Consider the following 14,999-nt stretch of genomic DNA (forward strand, 5'->3'; position numbering starts at 1 on the left):
CAAAATAAAGTAAGATATTTCTTAATTCTGCACTTGAGTGGATCAAGTTGAGTTACATATATATATATATTTATTTAGAAAAACCCTATTTCATTCATTTTTTCAACTTTTTCCTGAGAAAATAATGTTCCTAAATAAATCATTTAAAAATTATCTTGTTACTAAATAATATTATAAACATTAATTTTTCTTTTAATTTTTTAACATTTTCTACGGTAGTTAAAAGTATTATGTCATTATTATACATAATAATACATATATTTTTATATGTAATAAAAAAATAAAATAAAATAAATAAAATAAAGCTAAGCCATTATAGTATTATTTTAAACAGATCTGAAAATAAAATAATTTACACACTTTTACAAGTCTGATAATAATACATCATCCACCTTCCTTTGATATTATGAATTATAACGACTATTAACAACTAACCAGTCTTAATATTATTGAAAATAATTTCTATATGAGAAAAACTTTTAGACAACTTTATTTCTTTGTAGTCACTTATTTTTATCTGAGCAGTATTTTTATTAATCAATTAAAACAAAATAAATCTTACGGTTTTTAGAACTGGGTTCTGATTACTTGCATACTCAGTGTGAACTCCTCTGATGCCCTGATTTCCGACTTCCCTAAATTTTTTTGTATCTTTTAAAAAAAATGTTGAGAAATTGAACAATAAGTGACCCATTGTATCTTCCTCTCCTTTCTATTCTTTCTCTCCTCTTCTTTCTAATTCATAATGGATATTTATTTTCATTTTATTTTTTATTATTTATGGTCTTTTCCTATTTTACCTAAATTTCTTATCTTCTTTTCAGTAGGAGTTGTATCTCCTTGACTGCTGTTCTAAATTAACAGTAAGTAGTTCAATAAAGTGTTATTTCAATTTCTGTTATAAGTGGCATCGGTGTTTCAGTGATTTGAAATGTTCATTTAATAATAGATTCATAACAGACATGACAGATACTTTTAAATTCAAAATTGAAACTCCAATTTCTATAATTTCACATTTACTAATATCCTAGTTTTTTCCAGAAATCTTGTAATGTAGAATTTCTATTTGACTTAAATAATGCGCATCTAACTAATCATAAATAGACAGACTAATACTAATATTGTAAAGTGCTAGTAGAGCATTCAGCAGTAAGCATCTACTCTCAGGCTTACTGGGGAAAATAAGGAATGAAACTGCATATAACTATAAACCCATATAACTGCAAGAGATATTCAACCTCAGAAGGGACATCTTTACTCTATTTACAGGAATTGGCTGTATAATGAATATAGTTGCTCTCAGAAATGGGGATTCTGAAAGGTGCCTTTTGTGCCTCAGGTGCATTACATGCATAATGCAAATAGTGTAGAGCAACAAATTAATTACTCTTTCTGTAAGAGATTGTTTACGAGGCTATTCAGAAAGTAAGGAACGTTTCCACCTGACGCCGCCAGGCGTACGTCAATCGCGTATATATTGGTGTGCTCGTGCTCGGCACCTCGGTCAGCGTCCAGCCGTGACAACGGGAACATCTCCGCACTGCCCGTTTTTTTTTATATACAAATTTGAAATGTGTGCTGCAATCGAAAATCCCGCCAGTTGTGATGTTCGGTCTGTGATTCGTTTTTTGTTGGCAAAAAACTTAAAACCAATAGAAATTCATCGGGAACTGTGTGAAGTGTACGGGAACAACGTAATGAGTGAAAGGAAGTGGTGCATTCAGTTTAAAAATGGCCGAACTAACGTTCACGATAAAGAGAAGAGTGGACGTCCGAGCATTGTGACTGACGATCTCGTCTCCAAAGTTGACGAAAGATTGGTGAAAACCGCCGTTTCACAATAACTGAGCTTTCTCTATGTTTCCCACAAGTTTCACGGACTTTATTGTTTGAAATTGCTTCACAGAAGCTAGGCTACCACAAATTTTGTGCAAGATGGGTGCGCCACTGAGTGGTTGAGATCACAGGCGGCAGAATTCTATGACACAGGAATTTCAAAGCTTGTCCACCGCTATGATAAGTGCTTGAATTTGTATGGTGATTATGTTGAAAAGTAGTATTTTAGTCCCTCTTTCACATGTATATAATAAAAAGTTTTTCTTGTACTTGGTTTTTTAAAATTCCAAAATATTCCTTACTTTTTGAATAGCCCTCGTACATACTGCTTCAACTCAGGAGGGGAGTTATGATCTGTACCCACTTAATTTTTTTATTAATTAACTTAATTTTTTTTTGTTGTAGGATACATCAGATTAATACATGGATCTCTGTGTACATTCCTTTCTGAAATATAATATCATCTCTTGGGGCTCTATAAAAAAACCAGAATAAATTTGCAAGATATAAAAATGTTTATAAGATCATAAATTAGTGCCTTTAAATATGAACCATGTAAACAAATATTTAGCAAATTAAAAATTTGAACTTATCCCTGCTTGTATATTTATGAATGATCTCAATCTTTGTTACAAAGAACAGTCACTTATTTAAAAAAAAAAAAAAACAATATCGACCTCTATCAAACCAGACAAGATAACTATTTTCGTGAAACTAAACATAATATATTGGCATATGAAAAATTACCTTTTTATGGTTCCATCATTTTTAATAAATTATTGAATCAATAAAAAGATCTTCCTATCAATTTATTTTAAATAAAATTAAATAATTTTCTTTTACTGAAAAATGCTACTTTTCTGATGGATTTTTAAATATTAACAAAAAAAATGTATTCTTTAATTTTATGCATCTCCTTTTAACATCTACATAACTATGCACCCAAGTAATTTTCATTAACGTCTTCTAATTGTGATCTATTTTGCAGTTATTTTGTATTTAGAATCTTCAATTATTTACTTCAGTAGTATTTTAAATGTTTAAATTTTAAATAATTAAATGGATTTTAATCATATCTGTTGTTTATTTTGTAATTGTGTATTTTTTATGATCAAAGTTTTTATGGTTCCCTTGATCTATCCAGGCAAATGATGGGGCATTTCCTGTTTTTTATCAATGGAATAGCATACCTACACATTCCTAAAGAGAATTATATAATGTATTAGTGTGTATCAATCAGAATACAAAAATTTAATTTTACTTAATCAGATTATAAAAAAATAAGTATGGGAGCTGTGCACACTCCCACCAGGATTATTTGTTTGTATAAATATATGTCACTACATTTTTATTTTTGTTCCTTCTACTTGCTACTTAATTTTTTTTTAGATTTATATACCTGTCTTAACAAAATTAAATAACTTGTTTATTTATTTTTTCTGTACACTTCATTCATACGTATCATCCTCATTCCTACTCTGAAGTAATACCTTATGGTGGTTCCGGAGGCTAAACAGAAAAGAAAGCTTACTATTTATTTTTTCTGCAATAATGATTAAGTAAATTTTTTACTGCCAGGTAAAAAAAAATTAATGATTGAAAAACTTTTTTTGTTATTTTTAAGTTTAAATTATTTATTTTATCACCTGTAGTTTTTTAAATATTAAAACAGCATTTTAATATAAAGAGATTCTGCAGATAAAGAAACCCAAAATAAAGAAACCCAAATGTATGGTTTTAGAAGAATTTAAAATGCACACAAAACTGAAAATTGAAAACCTAATAAAAGAAATAATCACAGATATATTTTCAAAAGTTAGATTTATGAGTGTAGTATCAGAACCTATCAAAATTAAACTGGACTCAGGCAGAGGGATGGGCTATCATCAATACTTTTCAACTTTGTCTTTTGAAAAAAAAAAAAAATTTGAAAAAATAATTAGATTATAAAACAGGGAAGCAAAAAGTCAGAATACCAGACTAATAAACTTGAAAGGAAAAGTGGAATTAATATCAACTGTTGAGCTTTTGCAGATGATTTTGTAGTGTTCTCAGAACTGGAAAGGGCATGAACCATCATTTTAGATACAATAGCTATTAAAACAAGCTGAACATATCAATTGAGAAGACAAAAATAGTGACAAACATTACAAATACACAAAAATAGTTAAACATATTAGGAAAAGTAGATATAGTCAAGAATTCAGATACCTAATGTATTTATACAGAAAAATGGATTAGAAAAATCACCAATGCAAGATACAATTTAAAAAAATAGAAAATTCTTATGCAATACTCAAAAATAAATACAATAAAAAAAGCTTATCTAAAAGCCTGAAAATCAGATAAAACAGTAATAAAACCTGATTTTTTTTATGTGTGTGAGAGCTTAAACATACAAAACTATAGAAAAGAAGGAAAGGATAATAACTGGAATAATATTGGGTCCTTTAAAGGATAGAAATAAATTTAAACTTGGAAAAAACAATGAAATACATCAAAATATAGAAAAAAATTACATACACAATGAAAAAGCAAAGACTGATGTTCTTTGTTCATCTTGTCAGACTGACAATGTTAGCAAGAAAGACTGTCAGACTGCATTAATCAAGATGATCTCATCATGAAAAACTATCAGTAAAGGAATAAAAAATAAATACGTATTTAATTTGTACAAAATAATTTGATGGAATTAATAAATAAATAGCTACAAAACTGTCATGCATAAAATGTTTTTCCAGAAAGGCAAAAACACATATCTTAAAAATTATAATAGTTTCAAATTTCACTTTTGAGCATCATTTTGGAAGTTGGCCGTAGATGAATCACAGTAAATATGAAAATTAAAGAATGAATAGTTTTAAAATAATTCATGTTTTTTTATTTGGGTATATCTGGTTTTGTTACTGAAGTGGTTATTTATCTCGTTTTGAATCTAAATGTATTTATCTGGATTTGAAATTAACTAAATATTAAAATTATTGCATGAAACTTGATTTAATAAGCAATAACCATAAATAGATTACAAAAGAAATAAAGTATAGCCTAGTGAACAATAAAAACTCAAAGATAGTGAAAATAAGAATTATCAAAAATTAAATAAAATCACATTTGAAAATAGCATAAAAAACTCTAGAAACTTAAAGAATAAAAATACAGTAAAAGTAATGAAAATAGATAATGCATATGTTTTTTAATACACATAAAATTAAATCTTCAATTTCTTCCTTATTTTCACATGCCTCTTTGATCTTAACCCTTAAGAATGGCTTGATTATTTGCTGTTTCATTTTCTGCCAAGTTTTTATAAAATGCTAACAATTCCAATGTCTTCCAGTCATCCACAAAACATTTTTTCAGCAGTTTTGTGACATCTCTAATTTTGAGAGGAGAAAGCTTTTTATTCTACTCCTGATTTCTTCTAGTGGCTTCAAATTCATGATAGTATATCCATTTTTACAAATAGATCTGAGTTTACTTGTGTTACAAACTTAATGTAACTCTCCCCTTTAATTAGTACATTGTCTTTCTTTACTTTTCTTTTAAAATAAAATTTTCTTGTTGATTTAATACGAAAATGACACTTACGTCAGCTTCTGAATTTTGTTGAGTTTTTACCGAATCATACACTTCATCACAAAAATTGACTACAGTTCCACGTTTTGAAAAGATTTTTACACAATCATTTGGATGTAAAATAGAATATGTTGATATTTTTTTAATTTACTTTGCAATCCGGAGACGTACATAATCTGGTGCTAAGAATGAATGGCCCATGACAGGGAAAAGTATTCCATTGTTTATAACATTGCAGGTGCATAGTTTAATAACCAGACTGATATGATACTCATAATAGTTGCATTTTTATTTTGGCCTCCACAATCATCTGATACCAGGCGAAGTACTGAAATATGTTTAGGAAAGTGGAGGTTTAATAAACAATGGTATACACCTGTTCCAATTTCTTTGGAAATTTTTGAATTTTCAATCTCATTCCAGCAATAAATGAAAACATTGTTTTTGGTCTGAGGAGCTTTAAAGTGACCAACCACCACTGTTAAATTGTTCAGATAAATCTGCCTTTAACAGGCACTCTGATTATGTACATGAGGAAGGATCTGGTTTTTTGGCAATCAAAGGAAAGTGTTATAAGGTTCTAAAGGTTCCCATGCTTTTCTGACAGTAAACTGTAACATTTTTTAGCTTTTAAAGAGTAAGCTTTCTTTTTACAAATTAATTTCTTTTCATTTGAGTTCTTCTAATTTTTTTTAAAGGAAGACAAGTTGAACATTCATCTGTTCAATGAGATCCTAAGCCAATATTAAATTTTGTTCTGAAAATGTGACGGAAATATGAATGAGTTATTTTTTATCTATCTGCAGTTTCTGCATCATGCATTTGCCACATTTTTTTAATATTTAGTTCAGAACTTAAGTACGCCTGACAATTAGTCTCACTGCTACAGTAATGAATCTATATGTTTTTGAATTTTTTAATAAACTCAGTGACCGCATTTTGTTTCATTTCATACATTTTTAACTTACGGTCTCCTCCTTTCTCCTCCACCATGTTCAATAGGCATCAGTTAAGATATGAAATGACTACTGACTACTCTGTTAACTCTATTTGTGGATAGAAGTAAAGTATTCAAAAATGCCAACTGGCAAACTTGAATTTGTTCTCTGTGATTCTTTTTACAAATAAAATACTGAGTAGTCATAATTTTTTCACCTTTGTCATAAGGTACTATCCAATTTCTTTTTGGAACAAAAAAATTTGTATTTTTTAAAAGAAAGCAATCTTGGTTTATACAGAAGAAAATAAGGTCCTGTACAAAAAACTGATTGTTGAAATAACATTTTACACACCGATATTAAATCCGTTTTAACCACGTGACTCAGAATACAAAACTTTCAGGAAAAATTTATAATTTAATTGAATATACTAATGTAATGTAAGTTATTACAAATAACCTTACCTACCTATACTTTCTAGCAATAGCTGTTTTCCATAATTGTTCATTATGACTTCTTTTTCTACATGTATTTCCAATGATAACATCTGGAAAACATTCCATTATAAAACAGTGTTTATAGCAACTGAAAATTAATTACTTGTTCAATTATTTTTATATCAGCCAATCACATTAAACACTATGTAATTCATACTAATAGCTGGCCTCAGGGGCACGAGAGGTGGCATCTCAGCCTATCATCCGGAGGTACCGGTTTTAATCCCAATCAGATATGGTGTTTTCTCACACTGCAGGATTGCCATTTTATCTCATCCTCTGAGGCAATACCTAACAACAGTGATCCTAGAGGAAAAAAAAAGTAATGGCAACTTAACCTCAAAACTTACTTCCACTGCCAACAGGATCACAAGACAATGACAATGGATTTATCTCGTTTTTAAAGTAATAATTGTCATGTAGCTGCTTTTGCTACTAAACCTCAAATTGAAACGTGAATTCTAATGCAATATAACTGATTGTGTAACTCAACAGTGTAGTAAAACGTGCATTATTATACTTCCTTTTAGTTATCAAAAAATTAAAGGAGTACATAATCAGCTTATATATTTTTTAAATTATATTAATGAATGCTTGGGTGATGGAAATCATGTTTTAGCTGCTTTTGTTGATTTAAGCAAAGCGTTGATTTCAGCAAAGCGTTTAACACTCTAAATTTCTCAATCTTGATACAATGTTTGAAAGAGATTGGAGTGGAAGGATCTTATTTGAAAATTATTTAAAAACAGGAAGTTTGTGGTAAAGATTGGTTCTAGTTTGAGTGATTCTGTTGAAAGTGATGTTCGGTGTACTAAGAATGACTCAGAAGTCATTTAGGACAGATATTGTTCTTTATATATGTAGATAAGGCTACAGTGAACAAAAACAGTGTAGAGTTTTCATGTATGCGAATGACATAGTATTCTTGGCTGCTCATAAGTTGTTTGAAACAATTGAATCACATCTTCAGGAAGATTTTATAATTCTTTTATGAAATGGAATATAATTATAGTGGACTATAGACTTATAACTAACTATACTATAGACTATGGATTATAATTCTTTTACAAAACGGTTGTGGTTCACTTCAGAACCAATCACACACATTAGCTTCCAATTATCAAAGCTCATGATTGTAATTGTACTATAAATAATAATGGATGTGACTATAAAATTTTGCAAAATGTAGAGGAATTTAAATACTTAGGAATTACTTTAGATAGTAAATTAAAATGGAAAAGTCATATAATGAATCTACAAAAAAAAAACTTCATATAATTACTAGTAAATTTTACTATCTCAGTGGTATATTACCTTCAAAAATAATAATCTTGTTGTATAAATCAGTGTTTGAATCATTAATTAGGTATGGAGTTGAAGTATGAAGTTCAACAGCAAATTATTTAACTGAAAAAAATTAAAAAGGCTCAAAATAGAGTAATCAAAATAATTCTGAGTAAAGACCATTGGATGATAGGACGGAGAAACTATTTTAATGCTGTCACCTGTAGGATTTTATTAGTTAATAAATGTATGCAAGTTCCATATGAAAAATGAATTTAAAAAAAATATATTCATCAAACTAGGTATAAAGACCTATTTGCTGTTTGTTGTTTCTAAGTATAATAATTTATATGGTAGAAAGTCATTGAAAGTTGTTGTTCCCAGTTTATATAATATACAATATTATCTAAATAAATAAAAGATATGAAAAATTATAATTTATTTAAGAAAGAACTATTTTGATGGGTAGCCTCTTAAACTGTAAATATCTAGAAATCTGTTAATCTTAAAGCAACAAACAGTTAAATTCTTTAATATTTGGTTATAACTGAAATATATATATTTTTACTGCAACCACTTTATGACATCACTAAAAATATTTTTCATTATTAATAGTATTTTTATTATAAACTTAGTAGTAATTATTTCTCTTTTTTACTTTCTTTTTTTATGTAATTATTAATGTGTTTTGTTCTGTATTTGCATTTTTCATTGTTAATGTATTTGTACTGTGTTGAATGGCACTTGCCAATGCAGCTAAAGCCTTGGTGAGACCAAAGTATATATAATGAGGAAAAAACCAATTTCTGAAAAAAATGGATGTACCTGATTTTGTAACTGCACGACTTAAATATCAATGTTTTTTTTATCTCTAATAAATTCAGTAATAAAATTCAAACTTACAAGGCTACCAGTCTGTAAATAATCAAAGAATATTCCAAATAATTTCTGCAAATAATGAAATACTATTTTGCGCCTGTGGTCCTCTTATTAAAAGTAAGTAATTACATTTAGTTAGTTAATTTTCTTAATTGTTGTACATAAAATTAATGTGAGTTATTGAAGGCGGCATTATTCATTAACTATTTACAAAGTTGTATTTGATATTAATTGTGCTATCTAGATAATTTAAAAATATAAGTGACTTTTAAGACATTATGTTTATAGTTAGTTAATTTAGACCTAACTTTCTGGTGTACATTTTATTTGAAACGTTTTTACTGTTTTAATATCATTTTTTGTGCTCATGAACAAAGATAGCCATGCATTATTTATGCTTGTTATCAGTTCTAATTTCCATGTTAATGTTATATTCAATATTATCAATGACATAGTGGTTATTGCTGTTGAGTATTAATATGTATCAATAATGATTTCCCCATCATCTATGGTTTGCTTCAAGTGTTAAATATTTGTTCTTGAAGAAAGGCATAAACATTTACTTCCTCACACAAATAATTTAAATTTAAGCCTAAGATTTCTGTTCATAAACTCAAATTTGTAATAATACTATTGTGAAATGCATAGTATGATAATACTAAATTAGTTAGTAGTTAATACTTAAATGACTTTCAAATTATGGAATTTTTCTTCCAAAAGAGTTCTGGAGCTCCTTCTTAAATTATCCAAGTTCATATACAGAATTCTTAGAAATGGGTTTTTTCCAAAGTAAAATTTCTTAGATTGATTAGTAATCTTTTGTATTTCTTCTTTGTTTTTGTCATCATAATTGAATAAGCTTGGAGCAAGGGAATCAAAATTTTCTATCACATATTTACTCAGTGTTTCATTTCTTAAAACACCTAGGAAAAAGATCAACTAATTACTTTTAAGTTGATCCCATTATTTAAATGAGATTTCATCCCATAAACTGATTCAATTATTTAACTTGCAAGTAGTAATACATTTTAATGCATATATTACAAAATATTAAATGCCTTCCATTAATTTTTATTCTATTTAGTGTCTGGGGTGCTTGCTTTTCAGGAAGAAATAAGATATCAAACAACTTTTAAAATATTGAAAGTGCTAAGAATAATAGTATTTTGTATTATTCAGATGCTTTTACATTTAAATTAGTTTCAAATAAAAACAGGAACTGATTTAGACTGCAGTGAAAATAATCGAGTCTTCCGTATGACTAGAAATCTAGGTCCTAGACACTGACATAGACTCACACCACCTGACAAAATCAAGTGTAATGGGAGAATATTTTATCAATATTTTCCTTTTCTTATAAAATTTACCACTACCTAAACTAAAAAAAAATCTCTGACAGAACATTTTAAGTATAGTTACATAAATTCCATTCAGTAATATTTTGCTATGGAGATGAATGTTTTTCCTTTTGATGATGCATCTTTGTTATCGATTTTTTGATATCATTTAAATAAGTTGCATTAATTATGATTACTTAATACAGTTATTATTTTATAAAAATGTAAATTAAGGAATTTCTTATCTATTTTTTATTTAAAAAGTCAGAATTACTAAGCTTTACCTACCAATATTTAAATATAAGTTAATATAATGTATATTATGCAAATCATGTATTAATGAAGAATATTGTAGAAATCACATCTAGGTTCTGAAGTCATTCTATATTTTATAAGTGATGTAATAACTGGTAATTAGGTGTAGCAATACATTTTGACATAATGTTGTGTACAAGTATTAATATAATATAACATTAAGATGATTAAAGGTTAACATTTAAGGGCTCTCAATCAGAAACTGAAGTTTAAAAAGTTACATTTATTACATGATAGCTACTATATTTTACACATTCAGCAATCCATTTATGAACATTCCACAACTTTCTGTTACATTCATGTCAGTAAAAGCTATGATTTTTTGTTTAATGGTGTTGCTGTTATTATAGTTCCTGTAAAATGGCCAAGTTTTCTTGATAGCAGCCAAGACTTTAAAATTGCTCACAGAAGAAATCACTTACAATAAAGTCTACATTAATGACCTTGTCATTTTACCAATGTGTCAAATTTAGCTAATTGAAAATACAGTTTTTCTAAAAATCAACATAATTTTCTTTGTATGAGAGCCATCTAAAATGCTGCTTCATTAAGCAACAAGTTGGTAAGAGCTGCAATAAAATGTAAAGATGTTATATCCAATAAAGAACAGATCAGTAACATCAAACATTAAAATACTACTTTAAAAGCACTTTTTTGTTACGAAGAGGAATTTTATCCCTATCCTTAAGCATTGATCCTAAATTGGAGATGATAACAGTTATGAACTGATAAATGAAAATGCCATCTGATGCATCCAAAATTTCAGGATTTTCATACCATAACATTTGAAGTACAATGAAAAATTCATGTCTTGAAGGTAATAATTTGGTGAAAGTTTTGTACTATCTGTATTTTTATGGATGATACCCTAGTGAACCCTGAACCCTAGTGTAAAGTAGTTGCATTTAGTTTACTTGTAAGTTCAGTGGATTTGCAGGATGTCTTGCTGAGCATTTTGGATTTTGAATAATTTGCTCGATCATTTACTGGTTTCTGGAGGTCTTACAGTTTTTCTTTGTTTCTTTATTTACATATAAAACAGTAATAGTTGGCTGGAATTTGTTAAGCCAGTTTAAGATTACAGAATGAAGGAATTCTACTTAATTCCAAATGAAACCTATGCATATTAAACTTTCATCAAATGGAAATTATCATCTTGCTGCACTTTTAATATAGCCCCTAACACCAATTATTTTTTGGTTCATATGATACTTATTCATGTCTAATGGGAAATTAAATGATGATAACAGAACAAACTGGTTTTCTCTCCCTCAATTTTTTATGTCATTACAGTGACTTCATGTTAGTCAAAACTTATTGCTATACCCATAACATGATATTAAAGAAAATATTAAATAAATAAAAATACTCACTCTGACTCCAGCTTATTAATTCATGTTCAGTAATTCCTATAACAAAAAGAACATGATTAAATTGTTTAATTTTAATTATATTTTAAGATTCATCATAAGAAAACTCTATTCAGGTTCAATAACTGGGCCGAATACAACCACAGGAATTCCCCCTAAAACCTATCAAATAACTCATAGTTAATTCATTGTTTGTTAAAAAAATTTACATTTTAGAAAATAGTAATATTTTCAATATCTATTATTAATTTCCATAATTAAATGGTTGAACGTGACCAGATTTGAGACTCAGGAACTGGCATAACCATTCTCAAAAGCAAATATTTCATCCCAAGCATTAGAGTAAATTTTCCAATTGACTTCTTCTCAAGATGAATTTGAATGGCTCATCAGTATGTTAATTATTAACATGCAGATGAAAAATGATTCCACTTTTTTCAAATTATAAGTAAAATTAATATTTAAAAAAATTTGTACGATTTTCATTTTACATAAAATATTACTAAGGATTACTATTTTTTTTTTTTTTTTTTTTTTTTTTTTTATTAAGAAAATTTATCTTACTGGAATTTTTAATGTACATGCAAATTATTTACTAATCAATGATAATATTTTTTCCTTAATATATAAGAAACCTATATGTGTATAAAGACCCTGAAGTGGTAACGATGATACAGAATGTATCTCTATGTACATAACTATATAGTTCAATACGTGTATTTTATTTTATGAAAAAAATGCAAAATTAACTACAATTCTCTTACCCATTAAAATATGCCAACAGCATCTAATGAATTCCCCTCCAACATTCTTAACTTCAGTATTTTATATTTTTATTGGTATTTTATTTTATAGGTAGTAATTCGTTAAATGTGATTTTAGCCACTGATTTTAGGTTGTTTCCCATTCTTCAATATCCAGGATGTTGTTTCCTGAGACATTCCAGGTGTTTTAGTACCATCAGATATTAAGGGATACTATTTATCATTTTACCTAGTACTATTATTAACAAATAATACTGTTACTATCTTACTGTTATCGATCTGCTTCAGTATGAATTCATTACATTGTCTCCTCACAATAATTTGCTGGTTTAATTAATAAGAAGATACTATATATCATAAATATATATATATATTTATGCCTTTTCCTACCGTAACAATTTTTATGAAATTTTAAATTTACTTTGAAGAGCAAGTTACTTATGTAGTACCATTACAGATTAGTTTGAATTAAGTGGGAAATTTTTAAACAAAAGATTGTATATTATTTTCACAAAAAAATTTGAAGACTTTTCATTTTTATTTTGTCACATTGCTCAATATTGAATTATAATAACAAAATAATGTTTAGCCTCTTATACCATTTAAATATTCAAGTATTTTCCCATGAAAATTCAAGAAAATTAGTTAGAAAAGTTAAGGTAAAAAAAATACATATTCCCAGAGATGTCTTAGCGTCTCTGTAAAGTTCAGCAATACAGTAATCTTTCTACATCTGCTTTTCTTATTTTATCAAAATTAGAAATTAATAAAAGTAATAAAATAATAGCTTAATTGTAAGCTGTTTCTTTGTAATAACAGTCTTTATTTGAAGGCATAAAAAAAAAATTCTGAACAAATTTCATAAGAAAAAAACAAATTCATAAAGTAAATCCAAAAATGTATGTGAAATATCAATAAATAAAAAAAATTAAAATGTAAAATTTCAGTGTTTACTTTAAAAACCCCAAATTAATGGCAGACTGGTTGCATCTCTGCCTTTCATTCAGAGGGTCTGGACTTGAGTCTCAGTCAGGCATACTTTTTTACATGCTACAAAAACTTCATTTCGTTATCCATTTGTTAACGGGAGCCAACCAAAATAAAACTGATGTAGAGGAGTAAATTGCTGTTGGGCTTTCTATCCTTCAAGTCAGTTATATATATTCAACACATCTATTCATTGTTTTGAGAGAACAGATTGCTAATATTTAACTGTGTTAAAAAAAACTTTTAACAATTTAAAGTTGGTGCCAAATTAAGGCCTAGTCTACTAAATTTGTATTATTTATTTTTTAATTTAAAACCACTTAAAATAGTCAAAATTAAAACAATATTTTTATTAAATAATATTGCTACTCTGGGACCCAGTGTATAAAAATCAGTTTTTAAAATTTCTGGAAAACAACAGAACTCTTAATTCAATCTATATGCTGTTTAATAATTTAAAAAGGAATTATTTGATAATAACTGCTTGCTTAGAATAAATCAGAAGTAAATTTAATTAAAAAATTAAAAAATGTGAAGTAAGGATTATAATTTTAAAACTGAATCTGTGTATAAGAAACTGTTTTATATACATGACTGATATTAAAAATATTCATATTAAACTAACAATCATTAAACAAATGCAGTTTCTTCTGTATGGGAAACTGCATTTAATGGCTAGTGACTATAGCAATTAATATTATTTAAAATGAGCAAATAATGAGTGATTGCAAGTAATTATTTTTAGTGATTACCAAAATATTTAATAAGCACTAAAAAGTATCGATAAGTAAGACTTTAAAATTACAGAAATATGTTATTTATAAATATTTTACATTAAATGTGAAATAGAATTAATAAAATTTAATTCATGAAGAAAGTACTAGGAAAAAGGTAAATTATCAGTTTTTTTGTTGGTATGAATGATTCAATGTCCTTGTTTCTGAATAAAACTGAATTATTAAGTATAGTAATCATTTTGTAATCAATACCTTTCTTTATAAAATAGTCTCTTTTCATTTCAAATGAAATTGAAAACTACTTTGATTTCTATTTTCAAAATTTAATTTTTTACCTTGTAAGTAAATATTTTATATTATGTTGGCTTATAATGCCAATTCTTATTCTGTTCACATCAGAGTTAATAATTCATTATATTTTTACAACTGGTTTTACTTGATGTCAGTATAAACTTTTAATTGAGTTCCAGCAACTTTAC

The sequence above is a fragment of the Lycorma delicatula genome, chromosome 4, assembly GCF_047948215.1.
Source record: "Lycorma delicatula isolate Av1 chromosome 4, ASM4794821v1, whole genome shotgun sequence".
In the NCBI taxonomy this organism is placed as follows: Eukaryota; Metazoa; Arthropoda; class Insecta; order Hemiptera; family Fulgoridae; genus Lycorma; species Lycorma delicatula.